Raw genomic sequence first — 26,460 nt, 5'->3', positions numbered from 1 at the left:
AATTGTTGTTTAGTTGTTTAGTTGTGTCCGACTCTTCGTGACCCCATGGACCATAGCACGCCAGGCACTCCTGTCTTCCACTGCCTCCCGCAGTTTGGTCAAACTCATGTTCGTAGCTTCGAGAACACTGTCCAACCATCTCGTCCTCTGTCGTCCCCTTCTCCTTGTGCCCTCCATCTTTCCCAGCATCAGGGTCTTTTCCAGGGAGTCTTCTCTTCTCATGAGGTGGCCAATGTATTGGAGCCTCAGCTTCAGGATCTGTCCTTCCAGTGAGCACTCAGGGCTGATTTCCTTAAGAATGTATAGGTTTGATCTTCTTGCAGTCCATGGGACTCTCAAGAGTCTCCCTCCAGCACCATAATTCAAAAGCATCAATTCTTTGGTGATCAGCCTTCTTTATGGTCCAGCTCTCACTTCTATACATCACTACTGGGGAAACCATAGCTTTAACTATATGGACCTTTGTTGGCAAGGTGATGTCTAGGTTTATCATTGCTTTTCTCCCAAGAAGCAGGCATCTTTTAATTTCATGACTGCTGTCACTATCTGCAGTGATCAAGGAGCCCAAGAAAGTAAAATCTCTCACTGCCTCCATTTCTTCCCCTTCTATTTGCCAGGAGGTGATGGGACCATGATCTTAGTTTTTTTGATGTTGAGCTTCAGACCATATTTTGCGCTGTCTGTCCTCTTTCACTCTCATTAAAAGGTTCTTTAATTCCTCCTCACTTTCTGCCATCAAGGTTGTGTCATCTGCATATCTGAGGATGTTGATATTTCTTCCAGCAATCTTAATTCCGGCTTGGGATTCATCCAGTCCAGCCTTTCACATGATAAATTCTGCATATAAGTCAAATAAGCAGGAAGACAATATACAGCCTTGTCGTACTCCTTTCCCAATTTTGAACCAATCAGTTATTCCATATCCAGTTCTAACTGCAGCTTCTTGTCCCACATAGAGATTTCTCAGGAGACAGATGAGGTGATCAGGCACTCCCATTTCTTTAAGAACTTGCCATAGTTTGCTGTGGTTGACACAGTCAAATGCTTTTGCGTAGTCAATGAAGCAGAAGTAGATGTTCTTCTGGAACTCTCTAGCTTTCTCCATATTCCAGCAATGGGTAACTTCAAATGACAAGGTCCTGTCGTGGGTCAGCGTTGTCAAATGCGCAGATACCTGAACCCCCTCTTGCTGGTTGTAGGGACCAAAATGGTGGAGATTGCAGGAGGAGCTGTTTTAGGTAATTGGGTCAAGAGCCATTTAGGGTTTGTACACTCGGTCTGGCACCTTGAATGACAGCAGCTCCAATTTCAGACTTAGCCTGTTGCTCAGGTTAGCAGCTGGCCTGAAAGTATTTAGTATAAATGTATATTATATAAATTTAATAAATAGTAATGGTGGTGAGCAAGATCAGGGGGAGCCAATCAGAAGAGAAGTGATGTCGCCAAGCTAGGACAAAAGGCAGCTATGTGAATCTTCGAATCTCAACGAGTGAATAGGGTAAAACTATTTAAACAGGTACATAAAATAAATGACTCCAATGTTCCAAAGAGTCTTTTCCTCCTTGTAAAGCAGTGACCAAAGAGGCCGTCACTGATCCTGAGGTGGCCGTGGCACATTAATGCTTCTCCTTTCTGCATGCTTCTTGATAGCTCTTGCCAGTAAGTTTCCGATTCTTTGGGAAGCCTGACTCCTTGAAAGCAAGGAGTCAGCTTTGCCAAAAGAAGTATGGAAACGGCCTCTGCGCCATTATTTGCTTTTGTGTTTTTATGGTGGTTGTGGTGAGCCACCATGAGCGCTTGGTAAAGGCAATGGGACAGTGATTTAATAATGAAATAAATGGTTAAGAAGAAAAGGTTGGGTTTGACACCAAATTAGGTTTTTATGTTTTTTGAGTGCAGGAAATTTGGAGCCTTGCATGAAGTGCTAGATGTTTCATTTCTCCAATATTGTTTTTTGTAGCTTTTTTCTGAAACGCCCAGCTCTCCTTAATGAGTTATATTTGCTTGCAAAGAGCAGGGGAAAAAAATATATCACCCATCCATTTGAATGAATTTTTCCAAGGCTCTTGAGTCTGCCCCGATTTCTTCCTGTTGAGGTCAGAGGGAGGACTGGCAGTGACTGCAGCAAAACACAACAGATGCCCAGTGCTGAGTGTTTGGAAAAGTTACCACCTGATGCATGCCTGAAGTTGCTCATCTTTTCCCTTGCTCCCACCACCGAATCTGATTATGAATCAGTGCTACGTAACTTGCGTGCTTTAGAAATATGCAGCGGTGGTGATTTTTGGTAAAAAAATTTGGCCTCTTGGAGAAAGGGAACGCCTTTTTTCAGTAGTGCCTCATGCCAAGATGGCACCCTGGAATTGGAAGGGATCCCAAGGGTCATCTAGTCCAACCCTCTGCAGTGTTGGAATCACAGATAAAGAACCCTTGACAGATGGCCATCTAAACTCTCCAATGAAGGTTTAGGTCCATCACCTTCTGAGGAAGCCACTGTCAAACAGCTCTTGCTGCCAGAAAGTTCTTCCTGGTGTTTAGTTGGAATCTTCTTTTTTTGTCATTTGAATCCATTGGTTTGGGTCCTGCTGTCTGAAGCAGCAAAAAAGCCAAGCTTGCTCTTGTCTTTCATGAGACAGCACTTCAGTTATTTGAAGATGGCTGTCATATACCCCCAAAGAGACCCCTGTTTCCAAACAGTTCCCAGTATCCTTTTTTAATCCAAATTTTTATTGGATTTTTAAACATAATTAAGCAAATAAGCATACAATATAACAAATACACCAACAAACACAAACATAGAAAAAAATAAAAAACAAACTTTAAAACATCCATTTTTCAAATCATTATCTTATAGACTTCCCCTTCCTGATCTTCAGTTTATAACCTTCTTTAGCAATATCCTTTATCATAAGTTTCCAATCCTTATCTCAATTTTTCTTACATATATTATACTTCCCCCTCCCCCACCCCCTTCCCAAAGATCCCCGTGCCACCAAGGAATCCTCAGGTGTAGTAGGACGGAGGAGGAGAAGGCAGTCCTTTTTCTCGTTGAAGCCCCTCCCACCCCTCATCCCAGCCCCTCCCCCTGCCACCAGAAGGTCTGAGACAAGAGGTGAAGAGTAGGGGCACAGGGGCAGTTCCCAAGATTCTTGGGGGGAAGTCACGACTTTTTAAAAGGGTTGTGATAAAGTGGTCCGTAAACCGGATGTTTTCCAAGGGGCATGTATCAGAGAATAAGAACTCTCTCTGGTCAACAGAGTCAGTTGGCAATGATGCCTTAACCTTCTGACAACAAGCGTCTTAAAAAAGACACAGCTTCTGAGCATGCGCAGCAAGCAGGCCCCTGAAGGGTATTTTTTGGGTTTAGAAATTGCATTCACCATAGAGCACAGATAAAAACACAAAGCTGTACCCCTGTGAGTGCTTTTCCATTTCTCTTACTGAAAGGTAAAGGCAAAGGACCCCTGGGCGGTTAAGTCCAGTGAGAGGCGACTATGGGGTTGCGGCACTCATCTCACTTTCAGGCCGAGGGAGCTGGCATTTGTCCACAGACAGCTTTATGGGTCATGTGGCCAGCAGGACTAAACCGCTTCTGGCGCAACAGAACACTGTGACATAACCAGAGTGCACAGAAACACTGTTTACCTTCCTGCCACAGCGGTACCTATTTATCTACTTGGGCTGGTGTGCTTTCAAACTGCTAGGTTAGCAGGAGCTGGGACAGAGCAATGGGAGCTCACCCTGTCGTGCGGATTCGAACCGCCAACCTTCTGATCAGCAAGCCCAAGAGGCTCCGTGGTTTAGACCACAGTGCCACCCTAGTCTAGCAGCCTCCACCTCTTCTCGATTCTTAGTAGGAACATGGGAATATTCCTTATGCTGAATCACACCATCGGCTCAGTGTTGTTTGCACAGTTTCTCCCTAGGAATTCAGCCAGCACTACCTGCAGATGCTAGGGATGGAACCTGGGACCTTCTGCATGCAAAGCAGGTGTCCTACTACTAAGCTGTGGCCTTTCTTCTGGTTAGATATAGAGGGCAACAGTGCAGCAGCAACCTCTGCCCCTGCCCACATCCATTGTAAGGACTGGCACCAACTGGCCATCCTTTTACACTTATGAATGCACAAATATCAGGTCAGATATTGCCCCAAAAATATGTGTGTGCAATGGGCATGATGTCCATGTCGATTTTTTTGTTTTGTTTTTTAAGGAAATCCACTATCCCAGAAACTGTTTTAAAGAACAGCCATGTGTTTGTGCTTAGAAAGAGCTTTTGTTTCCCCTATTCACCTCACAGTACTCAAAATCCCCTGGGAAGAGGATTGCAAGAGGATTGGGGAGCCTACAAACAACTCTCAGGGCCCTTAACAAACTACATTTCCCAGGATTCTTTGGGGGTAACCATGACTGCTTAAAGTGGCAAGATACTTAATGCATAGTGCAGACGGGGCCATAGTGAGATACGCTGGGTTAGTAGAAGAGCAAAGGGGCCATTGCAGTAGTGCCTCCCCCTCCCCAGATATGGAAAATAATAATAATATAATAATAATTTATTATTTATACCCCGCCCATCTGGCCGGGTCTCCCCAGCCAATCTAGGCAGCTTCCAACAGAAGAATAAAACACAATAATCTATTAAACATTAAAAGCCTCCCTGAACAGGGCTGCCTTCAGATGTCTTCTAAAAGTCTGGTAGTTGTTTTCCTCTTTGACATCTGTTGGGAGGGCGTTCCACAGGGTAGGCGCCACCACCGAGAAGGCCCTCTGCCTAGTTCCCTGCAACTTGGCTTCTCGCAACGAGGGAACCGCCAGAAGGCCCTCGGTGCTGGACCTCAGTGTCTGGGCAGAATGATGGAGGTGGAGACGCTCCCTCAGGTATACTGGACCGAGGCCATTTAGGGCTTTAAAGGTCAGCACCAACACTCCCTGGGAAAACCATCCCAGGGAGGCCCCAAAGATACCTACTCCAATATCTTTTCAGCCCCCGAGAAAATCATTTTTATTTCCCCAGGCCTTTCGAACTACATTGCTGTTCTAATATTGTTCAGCTCTATGGATCTTTATCCCTCTGCTCTCCATTTTTAAAACCGTACGTCTGTATGCTTATATTTTGATGCCCTTCATTTTTTAATCAACCATTTCAGTTTTATTACTGATGTGTTTTTTCCACTTGTTGCTTTGAACGGAATGATTATTGCTCAAAGAGATTGTCTATATGTCGCTCAAGCCATTCGCTGGACCACTGTTTTAAGGTGGCACGGAAAATAATGTAAATAAATTAACAGTTCTAATTTGTGGGATAAGGACAGAATCCCCTTGATGCCCGGAGAAAGGAGCTGCTATCGAAGCAAGCTGGCAATTACTATGAAAGAGAACATGTGACACACACACACACACACACTGCAATAAGAGCTCCAGTTATAAACAGCGGCTCATAAGCGCACACATTGATTCTTGATTTCATCACAGAGGCAATTTAAAGGGGCTCGCAGTCGTCTTTCTTTTTTTAAGGAGATGAACTGTACAGATCTAAACATAAATTGCTCAGGTCCAGCCTTCTCATGAAACTTCATCAAGGCTGCAGACTTAAGCACTTTTACAAGGAAATTGTCCTCATTCGATTCCATGGGACTTACTTCTGAGGAAACTCCACCAGATTGGACTTATGCCCAATTATTTTTACATTTGGCACTTTACAAGCCAAAGAGACAGGAAGTTTCCAGAAGATGAGGAAGTGAGAGGTATAAATAACACTCCCTTAGTTAGAGGGCAACACCCCAAAGTCAGCACAAAAAAAGGAATTATAATGGTGTATGTCCATTTTTTACAAAATTAAACCAGCATACATTTCAGATACATTTCTAACACGTGGGGAAAGACCATTTTTCAAAAATAATCTAACTTCTTGAACAACATAGGTAACCCACCCATTGTACTACAGTATTTCAAACCCTGCTCCAATTTGAAGTGTTTCAACCCAGTTATCAATATATTTCTAGTAAACCAGCAGTTTGCAAACTGAGTTTCTGGGGATTACAACCAGAAGATGCCAAGAACTATGAAAGACGTACTGAATGCTTAGACCAGAGGTGGGGAAACTTTGGTCTTCCAGATGTTGCCAAACTACAATTCCATTCAGCAAACAAAGCCAATGGCCAGGGATTGTGGAAGTTGTAGTTCTGCAACATCTGGAGGGCCAAAGGTTGCCCACGCCTTTTCTAGGCATTTGCTTGGCATCATCAACAGTCAACAATGTCATTTCCAGGGCGTATATCGTTCACTGCTCTCTGGTAAACGAGAAAGAAAATGCTGTCATTCCTGAGAGCGTAGTTCTTAGATACGGGCAGCCCTTCCCCAAGCTCATGTTTTGGAGTTCAACTTCCAACAGCCTCAGCCAGTACAGTAGAGAAACAGCAAAGCCCAATGGTCGGGGAGGATGGAAGTTAGAGTCCAACAGCCACTGGAAGGCATCGCTTTTGCTACCCTTGCATTCAAAGAATCAGCTGCCTTGTGTCAAGGTTGAGCCAGTTGAGGAGGAGTGGTGCCATGGGAGAATATGGGGAAGGGGAGGAATTCATACCTGGAGAAGACTGGTGGCGGCACTCCTCAGAAGAGGAAGAATCAGATAGGGAAGAGGGAAGACCAGAACAGGAGGAGGAAGGAATCGAATCAGAATCAGGCCCTTGTGAGGAGAGGAGCCGGTGGGCCCCCCTCCCCTCCTCCCTTCTCAGCTGTAGAGCATAGAGATGAGAAACGGAGGGAACAATTGGAGGCAGCTGCAGCTCATAAGAGGCGTGGTCCCTTCGCCAGCACCTGCTCCCTTCGCCAGCACCTGCAATGCTAAAGCACATGGTTGTCTTTGCTTGTCCTGTTCCTGATTCCAGTGTACCTGACTTCGGCTTCCCCTGACCCCGGTACTGTTACCTGACCTCGGCTGGTTCCTGACTCGGACTGCTCCTGACCCCTCCTGACCTTCGGCTCCTCCTGACCCCGGTACTGATACCTGACCTTGGCTGGTTACTGACGAGGAGTGCTCCTGACTTCGGCTTCACCTGACCCCAGTGCCGATACCCGACTTCAGCTGGTTCCTGACCCGGACCGTTGGACCTAGGCTCCATCTGCATCCGACTGCTGCCTTCAGCACGCCAACCTGTTGGCGCCCTAACACCTTGCTTGGGGAATGCAGTCATCAGGCCCTTCTTGGAGACAGAAGGCTTGATCGAGCTGTGGAGCTTGTTGGGTCAACATCAGCCTTCCCTGGGAGCTCTCCCTGGTCCTGAAGGCCCTTTCCATAGGTTTGCTACCCACTGAAGGATGGTTTTCTCCAAAGGTCTGTTCCCTCCAAGTTTCGCTTGGCATCCCATGAGCAAAGCAGTAGCTAGCCATGGTTTATTGGTGAAGCTTGTCAAACACAGAACCTGCGCTCAACGAGGGTCCAGGCATGACTCACAGCAACCCTTTAACATGGAAGGGTTACTTGCATTGAGACAAACCACTGACCCATCTAGCTACAGCAATTGGCAGCGAATCTCCAGGGCTTGATCAGATGTCTCTCCCAGCACTAGCTGGATACGGCAGGGATGGAACACAAAGCAGATTCCCTTAACACCGAGGTACCACCCCTAACCCTTCATTGAAACTACTACAGTACACAATTGCCAAGGATAAGAAGGAGCAGATACATTTTGTAAGGCAGACATCTTCCTTACAGATGTTGCTGGTATACAGTCCCATCGTCTCTGATCACTGAGCACACTGGATGCCGTTGATGGGAGTTTGTATCCAACGGTGTCCATGATCAAGCAGAACAGACTTCGGCTAGTCAAACATTGAAAAGAGCAGAGAAGCTATTGAGGAGGGTGGAGATTGTAACAGAGTGGAGAGCAGTGAACCGCAGTGAACAAGACAGGGTGCAAAACTTGCAATTTCCCTGTGTTTGCAGCCAAGAGGAAAGGGTGTGGATTGGTGGCAATGACTTTTAGTCAGTGGAGAAGGAGACTTGGGTGACCAGGATGTTTAAGCTGGCGGCACTGGGGATGGGCGGAGAGTTGTTCTGGCCTGCTAGAGGGTTTTTTTAATAAAAAAACCCAGCAGCATCAGGGAGGAAGGAGGGTTCAATTTTGGGGAGCCGGTGATCAGAGCTGACTGATTTGAGCTCTGTGACTTTACTTAGACCACTAAGAATGGCCAACGCTAGTCAAAAACTCACATTGCTGTAGGACATACAAGAATGATTGTTTAGTTCAGGGGTCAGCAACCTTTTTCAGACATGGACCGGTCACTATGTGGTGGGCCGGACTATAGGGGGGGATGAACAAATTCCTATGCCCCACAAATAACCCAGAGGTGCATTTTAAATAAAAGGACACATTCTGCTCATGTAAAAACACCAGACAGGCCCCACAAATAACCCAGATACATGGGAGAAAAAAATATATATGAGACATTGCACTACCTTTGTAACCCAAGAAAATCCTTAATAAAAATAATTACATTATAAAAAAAAACCACCAAATCACAGGTGGGCAACTTGAATCAATTCCCTCCCTATAGGCAGGAAGCTGAACAGGAATGTTGCTCATCACCAATCTGTACTCGACATTCTTTCGACACATCGTTTGATGTGTTAATCCTGTTAGCTCCTCCATCTTATGCTCAGGTTGTATAAATGTGTAAATAAAGCTGTATATCATATATATATATATATATATATATATATATACACATACACACACACACACACACACACACACACACACACACATATATATATATATATATATATATATATATATATATATATATATATATATAAACAAATAACCCAGAGATGCATTTTAAATAAAAGGACACATTTTTCTCATGTAAAAACACGCTGATTCCCAGACCGTTTGCAGGCCAGATTTAGAAGGTGATTGGGCCGCATCCGGCCCCTGGGCCTTACATTTCCTATTCCTGGTTTAGTTGCTCAAGAGTTACAATGAAGCCGTTTGCTTTTCCCTTTTGTGGTTACAAAGTAGGCTGTATGGATTTGTATAAGAGCTCATAGCCCACCTACTCTCAGCAGCCAGAAGCATCATAGCCAGGCACTGGAGAGACCTGTCAGGAGCAAGCATAGGCCAATGCTACCAAATAGTATGGGAAACAGCCTTATTAGAAAAACCAACCAACAAACTGAAACTGACACGGGACAAACAGAAGAAGATGCCTTCACCCCAGTATGGTTACTGTAAGGGGGGGTTATAGGGAACAGCCCCCCTCATCAGGAGCAGCCCATCTCCCAGCAATAATGAAAGCGAAGGGTGGGAAGCGGAAGGTCAGGAGACGGAGAGGGAGTGCCAGAGCTCTGGCAACATCCAAGAGCCACTGCTCCTCATGCAGGAAGAGAGGGAGGAGGAAAGAGAGGATGGGACTCAGACGGGACGCAGACCTTCCCCCCCCCCCCCCGACGCCAGAATTAAGGAGGAGGAGAAAGGGGAGGAGGTTCGCAGTCCCGCGACTCTTATGTTGGTCCAGATCACGAAAGGGGGCAGTGCCGGATTCTGATTCGGACTGACAAGACATGCAACCAGCAGCTCACTTCACTGTAAATAATGTGCACTAATAAAAACTTCTGAAAGACAAGCATGTGGAGGGTCGTTACTCAAGAGTAGTCACAACAACCCTGACAGTTACCCTTTATCACACAGCCCAACAAGACGACGACAACAACAACATCACCCAACAGCATTCAAATCCACCTGGTTAACCTGATCCAAACACCCCACTCACACACATAAACAAATTTCACTACAGCCAATCAAAGACAACCAGCCACACCCTAGGCCACCCCCAACCTCTCTCACTGCCAAAGAAATACAACCAAATATTAAAGAGAACATACACAAAGTGACGATGACACAAAAAAACCCCACACACAAATTAGAATAGAAGCATTGCCACTCAACCCCAACCCCCTCCCCCTCTTCCCCCTTTTCTTCCTAACCTACGGTAACATTGTATACAACACGAATGTCTCACAACAAATGAAACTGATCTGTAAAAAACACAACTTGAAAAAAGAGACCATGCATGTATTTTTTTGTAAATTAAGAAATCTTTAATTTAAAAAAAATCTATTATAAAAATATATCCTATATAATAATGTCCATGTTGTCCCTGCGTCCAGATGTCCCGTGTGTCCCTGGGTCACTGCGCATGTGCCCCAGGGATACAGGGATTGGACAGCAGAGACTGCGCGCGCGCGCACTCTCCCCCCACTCTGCCTCCTCCAACCGCCGCTCCCGCCGGGGTGGAGGCCGGCGAAGGCCTCCTCACAACCCTCCCTGGCCGTGAGGAGCGGCGGTTGGAGGAGGCGGGGGGGAGAGTGCGCGCGTCCTTCCTGTCGGCGGCTGGGGGAGAGGAAGGAAGGAGGAGAAAGCGCCGCTTTCTCCTCCTCCGTTCCTGTCCCCCTGCCGCCGACAGCAAGGACGGGTCCCAGGGTTCGGAGAAGCGCTGCGCAAGCGCTTCTCCGAACCCTGGGATGTCTGCTTCCTGTCGGCGGCTGCGGGAGAGGAACGGAGAAGGAGAAAGCAGCGCTTTCTCCTCCTCCGTTCCTGTCCCCCTGCCGCCGACAGCAAGGACGGGTCCCAGGGTTCGGAGAAGCGCTGCGCAAGCGCTTCTCCGAACCCTGGGATGTCTGCTTCCTGTCGGCGGCTGCGGGAGAGGAACGGAGAAGGAGAAAGCAGCGCTTTCTCCTCCTCCGTTCCTGTCCCCCTGCCGCCGACAGCAAGGACGGGTCCCAGGGTTCGGAGAAGCGCTGCGCAAGCGCTTCTCCGAACCCTGGGATGTCTGCTTCCTGTCGGCGGCTGCGGGAGAGGAACGGAGAAGGAGAAAGCAGCGCTTTCTCCTCCTCCGTTCCTGTCCCCCTGCCGCCGACAGCAAGGACGGGTCCCAGGGTTCGGAGAAGCGCTGCGCAAGCGCTTCTCCGAACCCTGGGATGTCTGCTTCCTGTCGGCGGCTGCGGGAGAGGAACGGAGAAGGAGAAAGCAGCGCTTTCTCCTCCTCCGTTCCTGTCCCCCTGCCGCCGACAGCAAGGACGGGTCCCAGGGTTCGGAGAAGCGCTGCGCAGCGCTTCTCCGAACCCTGGGATGTCTGCTTCCTGTCGGCGGCTGCGGGAGAGGAACGGAGAAGGAGAAAGCAGCGCTTTCTCCTCCTCCGTTCCTGTCCCCCTGCCGCCGACAGCAAGGACAGGTCCCAGGGTTCGGAGAAGCGCTGCGCAAGCGCTTCTCCGAACCCCAGGATTCTAGCGCCCGTTATTGAACGGGCTGAAAACCACTAGTATCCTATATAATAATGTCCATGTTGTCCCTGCGTCCAGATGTCCCGTGTGTCCCTGGGTCACTGCGCATGTGCCCCAGGGATACAGGGATTGGACAGCAGAGACTGCGCGCGCGCGCACTCTCCCCCCACTCTGCCTCCTCCAACCGCCGCTCCCGCCGGGGTGGAGGCCGGCGAAGGCCTCCTCACAACCCTCCCTGGCCGTGAGGAGCGGCGGTTGGAGGAGGCGGGGGGGGAGAGTGCGCGCGTCCTTCCTGTCGGCGGCTGGGGGAGAGGAAGGAAGGAGGAGAAAGCGCCGCTTTCTCCTCCTCCGTTCCTGTCCCCCTGCCGCCGACAGCAAGGACGGGTCCCAGGGTTCGGAGAAGCGCTGCGCAAGCGCTTCTCCGAACCCTGGGATGTCTGCTTCCTGTCGGCGGCTGCGGGAGAGGAACGGAGAAGGAGAAAGCAGCGCTTTCTCCTCCTCCGTTCCTGTCCCCCTGCCGCCGACAGCAAGGACGGGTCCCAGGGTTCGGAGAAGCGCTGCGCAAGCGCTTCTCCGAACCCTGGGATGTCTGCTTCCTGTCGGCGGCTGCGGGAGAGGAACGGAGAAGGAGAAAGCAGCGCTTTCTCCTCCTCCGTTCCTGTCCCCCTGCCGCCGACAGCAAGGACGGGTCCCAGGGTTCGGAGAAGCGCTGCGCAAGCGCTTCTCCGAACCCTGGGATGTCTGCTTCCTGTCGGCGGCTGCGGGAGAGGAACGGAGAAGGAGAAAGCAGCGCTTTCTCCTCCTCCGTTCCTGTCCCCCTGCCGCCGACAGCAAGGACGGGTCCCAGGGTTCGGAGAAGCGCTGCGCAAGCGCTTCTCCGAACCCTGGGATGTCTGCTTCCTGTCGGCGGCTGCGGGAGAGGAACGGAGAAGGAGAAAGCAGCGCTTTCTCCTCCTCCGTTCCTGTCCCCCTGCCGCCGACAGCAAGGACGGGTCCCAGGGTTCGGAGAAGCGCTGCGCAGCGCTTCTCCGAACCCTGGGATGTCTGCTTCCTGTCGGCGGCTGCGGGAGAGGAACGGAGAAGGAGAAAGCAGCGCTTTCTCCTCCTCCGTTCCTGTCCCCCTGCCGCCGACAGCAAGGACAGGTCCCAGGGTTCGGAGAAGCGCTGCGCAAGCGCTTCTCCGAACCCCAGGATTCTAGCGCCCGTTATTGAACGGGCTGAAAACCACTAGTTATACCATAATCGATCAAAAGACACAGGATGCACACACCATTTGAATGGCAATGCCCATCAACTTTGTGGGGGCCTAGCCCCCCAAATATTTTATGGGATGGGCCAAAGGTCCCTCAGCCCCTAGGAGTTGGATCCTATGCACTAGGGACACAAATCAGCTGTGTCATTAAGGACATACGGTCACTGGGTGTGACTTGTTCAGGGACACAAGGCATGGATAGTTCATTTGACTAGTGGTTAAGGTGACTATGGAACTGGAAGACAGCATAATCTATTTATTAATTCAAAAGCATTTCTAAACCACTTTCTATTTCCAGTTCTCCAAGCGGCATGCAAAAATACAGCATAAATAAAAACAATAAGGCATTTAAAAAATAAGACAGTATCATAAACATAGGAAGAAACAGGAATTCTGTAATAACAGGATCAAATTTTACAGGTCAGGGAAAGTCTGTGCAAAATGATACGTCTGAATCAACCGATGGATGACGTGTCACGTTATCTAATAATCTAAAGACAAACAGTGTTGCATCTTTATTTTTAAATGTGACCTGCCCCAGAGCTCCAGGGACAGAGAAATCAAAAAAACCCAAATATCTATTTCGGTAGCAAAGCATTAGTGCAGAAACAGTTTCTTCCCCTCATTTGGACAAAAACTTAAAAAAACAAAAAAAACAAGGACCAAATGCCCTTTGACCTCACCAAGGGCAGCCCGAGCCTCTCTGTTAATGAGCACATTTTTAACTTTTTCTCCCTTTTTTTTTTAACAACAATAAAAAGAGAGGGAGCTTGTGATATAAAAGTAGTGTGTAAGAACGAAGTCCTGTCAACAGTGATGGGTGTTGCCAGGCAACCAGGAGGCAGAGATGAGAGATAATAAGGAAGAGGGCCAAAGTCACAGAGGTGTCAGTGACAGCTGGAGAAGGGTGAGAAGAGGTTCCTGCTGCTGGACAGAATTAACCCCGTGTGCTCCTAAAGCACAGGGAAACAGAAGGAGAAAGCAAAGCAGGCAAAAGCAGCAGTCCAAGACGTTCTTTATTCTCTCTGCCTAGAGACGATGTGCTGGTACTGCCAGAACCCAAACAGACAGGGAATTAGATCCGGGCAATGAGTTTGGCAGTATCAAAGAAAAGACACTCAGGGCAGGGGTAGGCAACCTAAGCCCGTGGGCCGGATGCGGCCCAATCACCTTCTCAATCCAGCCTGCAGACTGTCTGGGAATCAGCGTGTTTTTAAATGAGTAGAATGTGTCCTTTTATTTAAAATGCATGTCTGGGTTATTTGTGGGGCACAGGAATGTGTTCATTTCCCCCCAAAAAATATAGTCCGGCCCGCCACATGGTCTGAGGGATGGTGGACTAGCCCACGGCTGAAAAAGGTTGCTGACCCCTGACTTAGGCTGTGGTGGTGGTGTTTTGCAACAGGTCATTGACTCATTAATAGGCTGGCACATGTTCAATTACCTTAAGAATATCATGTGTGCTAGCTCCCTGGCTGGTGAGGCCACAGTCCTGGCTCTCTGAGATTGTTTCTGGAAGCAAAGCTAAGCTAAGATAAGCTAAGCAAAACCTCCACCATGTACACCAGGCATCCCCAAACTTTGGCCCTCCAGAAGTTTTGGACTACAATTCCCATCTTCCCCAACCACTGGTCCTGTTAGCTAGGGATCATGGGAGTTGTAGGCCAGAACATCTGGAGGGTCGCAGTTTGGGGGGTGCCTGGTGTACACAAAGATGAGCAGGGGAAGTCCTTCAGAGATGGGCTTTCCCCCTTTAGAAAGTGTTATGACTTCCTAAGAATCACAGAGACATCACCTTGCCGACAAAGGTCTGTATAGTTAAAGCTATGGTTTTCCCAGTAGTGATGTATGGAAGTGAGAGCTGGACCATAAAGAATACTGGTCGCCGAAGAATTGATGCTTTTGAATTATGGTGCTGGAGGAGACTCTTGAGAGTCCCATGGACAGCAAGAAGATCAAACCTATCCATTCTGAAGGAAATCAGCCCTGAGTGCTCACTGGAAGGACAGATTGTGAAGCTGAGGCTCCAATACTTTGGCCACCTCATGAGAAGAGAAGACTCCCTGGAAAAGACCCTGATGTTGGGAAAGATTGAGGGCACTAGGAGAAGGGGACGACAGAGGACGAGATGGTTGGACAGTGTTTTCGAAGCTACGAACATGAGTTTGACCAAACTGCAGGAGGCAGTGCAAGACAGGAGTGCCTGGTGTGCTATGGTCCATGGGATCACGAAGAGTCGGACACGACTAAACGACTAAACAACAACAAGAAAGAATCACCTGGCCCTGTCTTTACGGATAAGGCCAGTTAGCGAATCTGGGTGCATCTGTGGTACAACCTCAGGGCTGTATATATTTCAGTGTAATGAAAATAATATTTGAAATAATTGGTGCACCGAGAATAGCTCCGTCCCTGAAAGCAGGGCTGATTTCTCTTCCACCAAACATTGGCAGCTGGTGTATGTTTCAAATTCTCCTTGCCACTTGGCAGGGCGAGACGGATAACCTCGCTGTTTTGGTCAGTCTGTCTTGCATGATACATATCGATTACAGCATAATTTGGGGAGAGCAAAAGAAACCAAAGGTGCTCAATTTTGGCCACACTGAGTCCAGGACTTTTGGGTACTCTGGATAATTCTGTCCCAGAAATGCCACTTCCAAGCTCCTGAAAAGATGGTTTGTTTCCACAACTTAAGCCCCTCTTCACAGGAAATCTGGTTCAGCTCTTATTATTCATTTCATATATTTATATACTGAAAAACAGTCTCAATAATAATAATAATAATAATAATAATAATAAATAAATAAATAAATAAATAATTTTATTATTATTACCCTGCCCATCTGGATGGGTCTCTAAGCCATTTACAAAACAAGAAATGCAAGATGCAATACGACATACTGCGGTGTTGAACAAAACTTTCGATGCCGTGCAAGGAAACGATAAAAGCCCCCAAAATAACAAACAAAACCCCACAGCAGCACATTTTTGAAACTTCTGTTGAATCAGGGATCCCTTCGCCAGTTGTTGTTTTTTAAGTGCAAACCAGGTCGCTGCTTTCTTAACATCACTTTACTCAAAGAGGGAGTATCGCATCCCTCTTTGCGCCAGTGGGCTGTAAAATTAGCAGCACTCACAAGTGCTGAGTTTAAAGTACAAAATGGGACACACCCTACTCGCTGGGAACACCTGCCTCCCCTTCCCTTGCCCCACACCCCTGCTTTCCGCATCCTCCTTCTCCTAGCTTGCCAAGTGCCATTTGTTACAGAGCTGAAGTATTTCCTTTTCTATCTCAATATTTCCTGTCTACCCGCCATCTCTAGAGATTTAAAGTTACATCATTCCCACCCTCATACACACATCCTAACAGAAGGGGGGGGGGGTCACGTAAAGAAGGGGGCAGGTTTGGGTGCTCCTGTGTTCCCCACTAAGATTTCATCAGGTATTACTCTCATTATTATTATTTCCATTTGTTTGTCACTTTATACAAAGGAGGTCTCAAGCTGCACACACCATACATTTAAAGCGCATTGGTTCCCCCTGAGAATCCTGGGAACTGTAGTTTGTCCCTTGCAGAGCTACAATTCCCAGCACCCCAACCTACAGTTCTCAGGGGGAAAGAATGTGCCTTAAATGTATGGTGTATGCAGCCCTAAAGTGACTTTACGAGATAAAATGCAAACACATAAAATAAATCAAAAGCTATAATTTTTTTTTAATGTACAATACAGATTTCCTAAAACGCTCATCCAACACCACAATGCGGACAAGTCCAGCCCCACACCAATAAAAGAGGAGCGTTACAGTAGAGGTTAGCTTAACTACCAAAGACCTGAGAAAACAGAAATGTGTTAGCTTGTCGAATAACAACTGGCCATGATGGAGCTAGGCGAGTTTCTCTGGAGAGAGCTTCCCCCCCAAAAAAACCATTTTTGGAGATCCCCAAAGCCTTTTGTGGTGACATCCCAGCAACATAGGATCCATGGGGCACCAATTGCATCCAACACCAACCTACTCTTGGTTCGGGAGCGAGGAAATATAAAATAGCAGGTGAATAGCCCACTGAAGGCACACTGGCAAAACTGTCCATTTCGGAAATACCAACAGCCTGTGAACTCTCCAGGTTGAACAGCAACCAAAAACAGCAACAACCCTGAGGTCAAACACCTCCCACAAAATATTGCAATGTGAAGTTTGGGGTTCTAGCTAGCCAGCCATACCCTTTTCCAGGCAACTCCAATCCACACACACCCATGTTTTCCATTCCCATCTCCCTCCCAAAAACATCCAACGTTCTGGGGACATTGAGCATGCTCAGACCTCACTGGGCTGCTTTGTGGGGGAGCTTACTCACTTAGAGGGGGGGGGACTACTTCTGCAAACCTTGGGTCTCTCCCCCAAGCCTACTGATATCTCATTTTTGTGCATGGGTGGTGTTGGCTTGGCAATTGAGGGATCCACAGTTGGGGCATATTTGTCTCTCTGATTAATATCTCCACGTTCTCCGAGCCTGCCCACTCCTTTTCCGTTCCAACAGCGGCTGGGAAATGTATGGGCAGGGAAATAAAGTTGATGCAATTCAACTCCAGCATCTGGTATTGAGAGACAGACTGCCACCGTATATGGAAGTTCCATTTTTACTTATTATGACGACTACCCCTTGATAGACCTAACCACAACGAATTGATCCAATCTCTTTTTCCTCCTCCCCATTCCAACCGCTGCAGTGGCAAATGCAGTGAGTGGTTCCCCTCCTGTTCTTAAAGGGTCATAAAAAGGTAAAGGTAAAAGGACCCCTGACCATTAGGTCCGGTTGCGGACGACTCTGGCGTTGCGATGTTCATCTCGCTTTACTGGCCGAGGGAGCTGGCGTACAGCTTCCGGGTCATGTGGCCAGCATTACTTAGCCGCTTCTCACGAACCAGAGCAACGCACGGAAACGCCATTTACCTTCCCGCCAGAGCGGTACCTATTTATCTACTTGCACTTTGATGTGCTTTCGAACTGCTAGGTTGGCAGGAGCAGGGACCGAGCAACGGGAACTCACCGCGTCGCAGGGATTTGAACCGCCGACCTTCTGATCGGCAAGCCCTAGGCTCTGTGGTTTAACCCACAGCGCCACCCGCGTCCCTCATGGGTCGTAATCATGGCTAATTGGGAAATTTGCAAGAAAACTCTTCAGCTTAGGAAATGGATCGTGCCAAACTCTCCCCTTCCCCCCCCCACTTCCTCTAACTTTTCCTCAGTTCCAGCCTAACATGGCTCAGAGGAATTGGCCTACAGAGGTGTTGCAATTATGTCTGTAATAAGCTAAAAAGTCTGCCTCTCGTTCACACAGCAGTGCCCTGAACCTTTCCCCCTATTAACGTCTATGGAAGCTTTGCAATCAATTTCAAGCAGTCCTGCGTCTTAAAGGGAGACACTGTGAAAAAAATTACATTGCAATTTCCACAATGCACCCTAGGAGGCTATCTTAACTGAGAAAGGAGTTCTCATTCAACTATTGTTTCTCGCTCTGTGCAAAAGCTATTAAACAGAGGTGGTGTTGCTATCTTCCAGGAGAATAAGAGAGCAAGCTGGCCAAAACCCTCCAGGAAAAAAGATCTGTAGTCTTTGACTGGCAGGAGAAAGCACTCAAGAGCACCGCAGGGGAGAATCTCCTCTCTGGCTAGGAGGGAAGACAGGCTAGCTGACCTAATAGGGCTGTTCCCGTCTTTATTTTCTATAATTTAGGGACCTGCAGCGCACAGGAAGGAAGGGGAGAGAGAGAGCCGTAAATGTGATAAGGAACCTCCAGGGAAGGATATTGCTACTGAACATCATCATGGCTTATTGCTCGTTTCTAAAAGAAAAGAAAAAGAAAAAAACACCAACTTTTCCAAACCTGAGAGAGACAGACTGAAGTCTGAATGGCCTGCCCTGGCTATTTTGGCCCACAACGAGGATAGAGATTTATTTTATTTTTAGCAATGGAGAGTAAGTTAAGAAGTAAATAAACTCCAATGACAGGTTTGCAACCTGAAGTCGTGCTAGGCTTCTGCTGTCCTCTAGGGGGCATCTGTAGACTGGAAAGTTCAAGAGGCAGGGAGCCATCAGTATGTCTCTGTGCGTGGGTGCAGGAGGAGGCAGTGCCTTCTGCATCCCTGCCAGATGCAATACTGCTGCTGCAACAGCAAGACAAACAAGGAGAAGGTCTTCACCTTCCTCCTGATGCCTTGCTGTAGTGGTAGTAGTAGTATCAGCAGCAGTAGCGTCTTGGTAGCTCAATCGGTAGAGCACGAGACTCTTAATCTCAAGGTCATAGGTTCAAGTCCTACCTTGGGCAGAAGATTCCTGCATTGCAGGGGGTCGGAGAAGATGACCCTTCGAACTCTACGATGCTACAATTCTATGATCTGACGGAGGAGGCCATTGCCTCTACCTCCTCAACAATCCATTCCTGCCAATGCCACCCACTGAGGAACGAGCCAAGCGATAGGGAGCCCCCCACCCCGAGTGCAACCCATTAAACCAGGGGAGGGAGGGCTAAGATGCAGCTCAGTCAGCTCAATCCCAATGGCAAAGGAGGCTTTGTAAGACTAGGCTCGGGGGCTAGACAGCAAGGCAATCCAGGTTGAGACAAGTTTATGTTAAGCACCAGAGGTCTTGCAAGGGCATCTCCCGAAATATACTACCAAGTTAAAAGAAATGTGGCTGGCAGAGGCTGTGGCAGCGCATCAAGGGAGTACCAGCACATCATCTTAGCTCGGAATAGACAACCTGGTAGTCAATTAAATTTGGGAGCTACTCCCATTCGCACACACTGCTTTCATTCATCCCATGTCCTGCTTACTCACTTTACCTTCCAGCCTCAACCACTGTATTTCTTGTTGGTACTGTTTACGAGCCTTCCCTTAAGGATCCTTATAGCAAGTCAACGCATTGGTCCACCCAGCTCAGTACCGTCTAAATTAACTGGCAGTAGCTCTCCAGGTCATTCCTACCGGGGACCTTTCTCTGCCACTGAGCTATGGCAATTCCCTTTGGCCAAAGGAGCCAAGAGGGTTGTAAGGCCAGCAGCCATTAAAGGAGAAGCAGCAAGGGGCTGGGGGAAATGCTGGGACTTACCTGGGGACACTTCCCCCCCCCCCGGTGCCAGCACTCGAACCTGCTTCTGTTCCAGAATCTACACCGTGCTCTTGGTAGGCAAGGGACTAAGGACGTAAGAGCAGCCCTTATGGACCAGACCAAAAGCCCACCTGGTCCAGCATCCTGTTCCCTCAATGGACAATCATAATCTCATGCCAGTCACCCCTAGGCTATCAGTAAGGTAAAGGTAAAGGGACCCCTGACCATTAGGTCCAGTCATCACCAACTATGGGGTTGTGGTGCTCATCTCGTCTTATTGGCCGAGGGAGCCGGCGTACAGCTTCCAGGTCATGTGGCCAGCATGACAAAGCCGCTTCTGGCGAACCAGAGCAGCGCACGGAAATGCCGTTTACAATCCCGCTGGGGTTTATCTACTTGCACTTTGATGTGCTTTCGAACTGCTAGGTTGGCAGGAGCTGGGACCGAGCAACGGGAGATCACCCCATCGCGGGGATTCGAACCGCCGACCTTCTGATCGGCAAGCCCTAGGCTCTGTGGTTTAACCCACAGCGCCACCTGCGTCCCTAAGGCTATCAGTATTTTGTGGGAATTCAAAATACTGAATTCCCACAAAAGGCTATTAGTATTTTGTGGGAATTCAAAAGCAGGCCAGGAATGTAGGTTGTGCTATTAAAGTGCTCTGGCACTCAGGTGAAACAAATCCAAAGGTTTTTTCTTTCTTTTTCTTTTATTTTAAAAAAGCTTCATCTTTTGCAGTTAGGAAAGTGGTGAGAAAATGCACACTAAGTGTGGGATAAATGATCCATGGACCAGATGATATATAACCTCCACACAAACAAATCCAGATGGATGCTCAATAAACAGGTCATGCAGAGAAGCCAGCTGTGTCACCATAAAAACTAGATTTCAGCCTTTGAGCAAGGGGATTCTGCATAGCCATGGTGACCAGTAGTCGCTGAATATGTCCTTGTGAATTACTGCCAGATAGATAGATAGATAGATAGATAGATAGATAGATAGATATAGATAATGTTCTTAAATGGCACGACATGTAGCCAAATCCTGTGTCCCATTAAATGTAAGGGTGCTTACTCCTGAATAAGCATGCATAGGATTGTAGCCTAAATATGTTAAAAGCCAGTTTGAGCCCAATCCAACCTACTTCCTAGCAATTGTCCTTTTCAGATTGCAGCCCTGCACACACACACACACCCAAAAAATCAAACATTCTCAGTAATAATTCACTTGTGATAACATTTGACCTTATTTGCAAAGGGACTTTTTCAAAGATGAGAGTGATTGAAAATAAGCAGTTTTTCCAATTGTTTCTCTTCGTTCCTCGAAATTTAGGGAATGCACGCTGAGTTCCGAGACTTACTTCTGAATAGACATCACAGGATCACATTGTTAGGAGTAAATGAGAGACTTCCAGAATTACCTGTTACCCGGTTCTCCCTACACTACAATTAGATTCCATAAAATGTCCCTAAGGGGCATTAATACAAAGCCTCCGGATAACAAGGTCACAGGACTCCCTAGACAACCTGTTTCATAGGCAAAATCCACTTAGGCTTCAGTGCAATCCTACACCATGTTTACTCAGAAGTAAGCCCATTGGAGATAAATGGGACTTTTGTCTCAAGGAAGAATGTGTGGGATTGCAGCCTTGGGCATGAAGTTGCATCTTATTAAACAACAAACAAAAAGCTGGCTTGCGAAGGAGGCAAAAAAGAAGAAGATTCTGGCAATCTGACAATTTACAACGTTCAAGAACAGAAAATAAGAGGTCCCAGTGAAATTGCAACCTGATGCACCCCATGTTTACATGGAAGTAAGCCCTGCTGTCATAAGGCTTACTCCAAAGTGTGCCCAGAACTCCCACCTTTATAGTGATATCCTGTAGCAGCTTACCAGAAATAAAGTCCCATTGGCTCAGTAGCACGAACTCCTAAGTAAGTGTGCACGGAAGGGCATCCCTGAAGTGATGTTATGACCGCAGAAGTCCCACGTTCAAATCCCTGCTCAGCCCTCGAAGACATGACACAACCTCTCTCTTGTTCCAGCCTACCTCACAGGGCTGTCGTCCCTTTCAAGGAAACAGCCACCGATGTCAGAAAAACCCCTCCTGCTCAGCCATCGTTCTCCAAATGAAGGGAGGACACACAAAAAATCTAGACGGAAAGCCAACTCGTTTTTTCAATATCCGATACCGGCTTTTGCTACTGCGGGTACGGGTACCGAGAACAATCAGCCACCTGCCTCCCCTTACTCATTTTGGAGGGTCGTTTTTCCTGAAAGGCTATACAGTAAATTTCCTTGGTTCTGCCTGCTGCAAATGGCGATACATCTACCGACCTCTCATTATTGGGCAGTATGTTTTAAGTACTGACCCTGGGTTTTATTTTATTTGGGAAATGTCAATTTGGTGGGGGGTGGTTTTTTTTTTAAAGGGTAAGCTGGTGAAGTCTGGTCGAAAAGAGAAGCGCCGCACATCGAAAAGCGCTGCAAACGAAACGGCTTTCCCATTTGCCAGCTCTCCACACCACGAGACAGCTTCCTTGCAAATTCAAACAAAAACGGAGAATGAAGGTTTGTGGGAAAACGCTCCACGCGGGCGCATTTCAAATCCACTCGGATTCTCTCGGCAAACTACTGCACCCAAAAAAACTTCCTTCTTAAGAAGGAAAGAAAAGGAGAATAGGAGAGGGGGGAAACCCACCAACCACCTGTGCGCTCACGCCACCGTTGCGCGCAACAGCTCCGTGCGCAAACCCCGATCCGGCTGGCACAGAGCCCGTGGCCGCTGTCCGCTCGCCCGGCGCTCGGCTCGCCTTCCTTCCCTCCCTCCTTCCCGGACCTGCGACGAAACCCTCCCTCGCCAGCGGGGGAAATCGGCGGCAGCTGCTGCCACCGCCGACCAAAGGAGGGCGGAGAGAGAGAGAGGAGACTCGATGGATGGATGGAAAAGAAGGAAGGAGAGGCACCAACCTGGCGGCGAGGCTGCCTGCAGGTGGGAGAATCCTCTCGGCCCGGCTCCTCCTGGGCAGCCGCGGCGGAGGCGCGCCTTCTTCTCCTCGTCGCCGCGGCTGCTGTCCGCTTCCCCGCGCTGTGACAGCGACTGTTGGGCACCCAGGGCGGCTCGGCGCGCCTTGGCGCAGGCGGACGCGGCAGCACCTGCCGCCGAACTTGGGCAGCCTCGAAGGACTGGCTGGCTAGCGGCTGGCTGGCTGGCTGGCTGGCGTCCTCCACCTTCCCTCTCTCTTTCTCTCTCTCCAGGCTGTGGAGGTGGCGGCTGCAGCAAAGGGGCTAGGAAAGGAGGGGTGGTGGGAGAGATCAGGAATGTGCAAAGGGCCCGGATGTCTGGTGTCTCCAGCCTGCTCCCTCCTTCCTCCGCCGCCCCCTTTACGCGCAGCCACTTGGCGTGGCGGGGAATCTCCAGCGCGCGCTCCTTGGGGAGCCAAACTGTTGCTGGAGGCGAAGGAGGAGAAGGAGGAGGAGCTTTAGTCGTCTCTGTCCTTTCCGTCGGGGAGGGAGCTTCTTCTTCTTTAATTAAAAAGAAATAAGCACACGCACACAAAGATTGAAGCGCTCCCCGCGCCTTTCCAAAGCGCCTCTTTGCAAACCATTGTCCTTTTTGCTCAGACTCCCCTGGCACCTGTTTCCAGTGTGCAAAGGCAAAGGCAAGGGCAAAGGCAAAGGCAAGGCGGGTATATTGTCAGAATATTCGGCCGGTGGCAGCGGGTGAGGTACCAGAGCAGAAGGAAAGAGGGGAGCGCTTCTTTGAGGGGCGCGCGCCGGCAGGAGCGCAGCAGCGTGCGGCTTCCACGGCCAGGCAAGATCGCGGGAGACAAGATAGCCCGCTCAATGGCTGTAAGACATGGTAAGCTAGGTAGAACCTCCATGGCCAAAGGCAGTATACCACGGAGTTCCAGCAAGTGGAGAAAAAGGGCAGAAGTGGCGTGGCTACCTTCTGTGAGCTCCCCTTGGAGTATTTGACTGGTGAGTGTTAAGAAGGCAGAAGCCGGAGAGGTGAGTGAACGCTCAGTGTCTGGTGCAGCAAGGTCTCTGATTTACAGTATTGTAATGCTGTGCAAAATACACAAAGAAAGACAGCTAGCTAGACAGACAGACAACCCTGCCGCATAACCCCCAATTAATTCCAAATAATACTTTTTAAACCCCTGCGAGATTTCGCGCCCTTGAGCGAACACCAGAACTTTTTTAACAGTCGTTTAGGTGGGGCGGGGCCTGATTTCACGTCTGTAGGGAGCTATATGTACAGAGATGGCATTAAACATTTACCTGTTCACACACACACAAAATCCTATCTATTCTTAATTCAGCAGGCGCATCTCCCTAAATTTATCCTCACAACAACAACAACAACAACCCTGTGAGGTGGGTTAGACTGAGAGATTGGCCGACATCCTTTGGGAAAGAAGGAAAGCTCTCAGCGCACCCGGCATTGGCGTCGCTTTCTTTGCATATTGTGGGCAAGGGGAGGCGATTCGTTGAGACGCAGCACGCTGGGTTTCCTTAATGAAATGCGTTCCGGAGAGAGAGAGAGAGAGAGATCCCGTAATTCATTGCCAAAAAAAAAAGGAGCGGGGAGAACCGCCTGCCAGGGATGGGCTCTTTATGATTGTTTGCACTGGGGGAGTTCCTGCTTGCATTGCTGGCGTGTTCGCGCTTAGCTGAAAGGAGGCGTGCCGCCTTCGTCTGGACTTTCCGGGCTTTTCTTGCACGCACGAAAGAGACGCCTTTTCGCCTCCTGCCGAAGGAAACCAGGGAGAGCCCTGCGCGAACGCACGGAGGAAGATTATGGTGGCGCAGGATCATAGATTCTAGGGATCATAGAATCATAGAGTTGGAAGAGACCACAAGGGCCATCCAGTCCAACCCCCTGCCAAGCAGGAAACACCATCAAAGCATTCTTGACATATGCCTCTGCTTAAAGACCTCCAAAGAAGGAGACTCTACCACACTTCTTGGCAGCAAATTCCACTGCCGAACAGCTCTTACTGTCAGGAAGTTCTTCCTAATGTTTAGGTGGAATCTTCTTTCTTGTAGTTTGAATCCATTGCTCCGTGTCCACTTATCTGGACAACCTTTCTCCCTCCTCCATATGGCATCCTTTAATATATTTGAACATGGCTATCATATCACCCCTTAACCTTCTCTTCTCCAGGCTAAACATACCCAGCTCCCTAAGCCGTTCCTCATAAGGCATTGTTTCCAGGCCTTTGACCATTTTGGTTACCCTCCTCTGGACACGTTCCAGCTTGTCAGTATCCTTCTTGAACTGTGATGCCCAGAACGACAGAGTATTCCAGGTGAGGTCTGACCAGAGGGATGATGGGAGTTGTAGTCCAAAACCAGCTGGAGAACCAAGGTTGAGGAACACTGGACTCTAAACTGTTTCCCATGCGATTTGGAGAGGCGCCGCCACCGCCAGAGACCCCTGGAGTCTACCTAGCCCCGTATTGTCTCAGTCAATGGAAACAATATTGGACGAGGTGGACCAGTGGTTTGACAAAGATCCATCCCCAAAGCAGTTTTGTGTCTTCATTTCCAGGAACGCCCCATGCAGTCACTGACAAGACATTGCAGCCCTGTCTGGAGGGATTCCTAGGTCAAATATCTCTTCCTGACTCTGAATCATTTCCCACCCTTACCAAGCGCATCTCTCTTGCAAAGGGTAAATTTAGCAGAATTCCAATTTTGGGTGACCATATGCTTAAGTAAAAGAGCACAGCTGGCTGTTGAGGAACATCTGCTGAAGTGTTTCTAATGAGGGTGAAACAGCGGCAACCGGTTGTCATGGAATCATAGGATTCTGAGAGATCTTGAAGGGTCAGCGAGTTTACCCGGCTGCCATTGACAAGTACCAAGGAAATTATTTCCCCCTTCTAGCAGTAGCCAAGCCTAATCAGTCAGTCAGATAATGAGACCTGAATGAATCGTGGATTGCATAAATAAGTGCATACGCATAAACAGAAACAGATTGTTCAGTAACGTGTGTGAATGAGCCGCTACAGATCCGACAGCACAAATGCAACTCTCATGAGACCTCAAAACAGCCAGTGAACATTCAGCTGTGAGTCGTCAAGCACGGGACATTCATGTGAGGCACTTACGCATGTGTGAACTGGGCCATTCTTGCCATGTTCTCTCTCTTTTTTTCAGATTAATTCCTGGGTCGAATACTTTATTGATAGCCAAACAGTCTCAGATCTTTAGTCTCTGTCCTAAGGCTGCAATCCTTTGTACGTTCTCCTGGGAGGAAGTTCTTCTAAGAAGTGTGTGGAGCATTGGGGGGGGGAGTACCTCTGGTGGGGGAAATGTTGTGCTCCTTCTGAGGTAGTTTGTCCACTCTGCACTCAGAGCTCACCTGTGGCTCCTAGAAACTGTCGGCATGACAACATTGCAACACTGAAAGCGGCCACACCATGGGGAAAGGCTTTGACTGGCTGACTAGACCCATACCTGCCAAGTTGCTGTCAGAAAAATAAGGGACCGGGCCGGAAATAGCAGGCCGGAAGTAGCGCTGCCGCCATTTTGGAACTGGGCCGAGCATGCTCAGAAGTGACTTTTGATGCTGTTTTGCCCAGTTCCAAAATGGCCGTCGCGCCAGAAGTCGCACTGCAGCCATTTTGGAACTGGGCATGCTCCGCCCAGTTCCAAAATGGCCGCCGCGCCAGAATAAACCGGGGGGAAACAAAAAAAATTGTTTTTTCAGCTAGGAACAGCTGGAAAAATGGGGATTTCCCAGGGAAAACGGGAGACTTGGCAGCTATGCTAGACCAGGTGAGGGCAGCTGATGGGTCTCAAACCCT

At 48.6% G+C, this 26,460-nt stretch overlaps 1 non-coding gene across 1 annotated transcript; it reads left to right on the top strand.

Annotated features, from left to right (window-relative positions):
• The first annotated feature begins 18,787 nt into the window (after positions 1-18,787).
• Positions 18,788-18,860, top strand: TRNAK-CUU (transfer RNA lysine (anticodon CUU)). Its single transcript has one exon. It is a non-coding gene; the product is annotated as a tRNA-Lys (tRNA).
• Positions 18,861-26,460: the final 7,600 nt, after the last annotated feature.

Source organism: Zootoca vivipara, chromosome 11 (genome assembly GCF_963506605.1).
Source record: "Zootoca vivipara chromosome 11, rZooViv1.1, whole genome shotgun sequence".
Classification (NCBI taxonomy): domain Eukaryota; kingdom Metazoa; phylum Chordata; class Lepidosauria; order Squamata; family Lacertidae; genus Zootoca; species Zootoca vivipara.
Note: the sequence above shows the minus strand (reverse complement) of the source record. Positions and strands in the feature narration are given on the sequence as shown.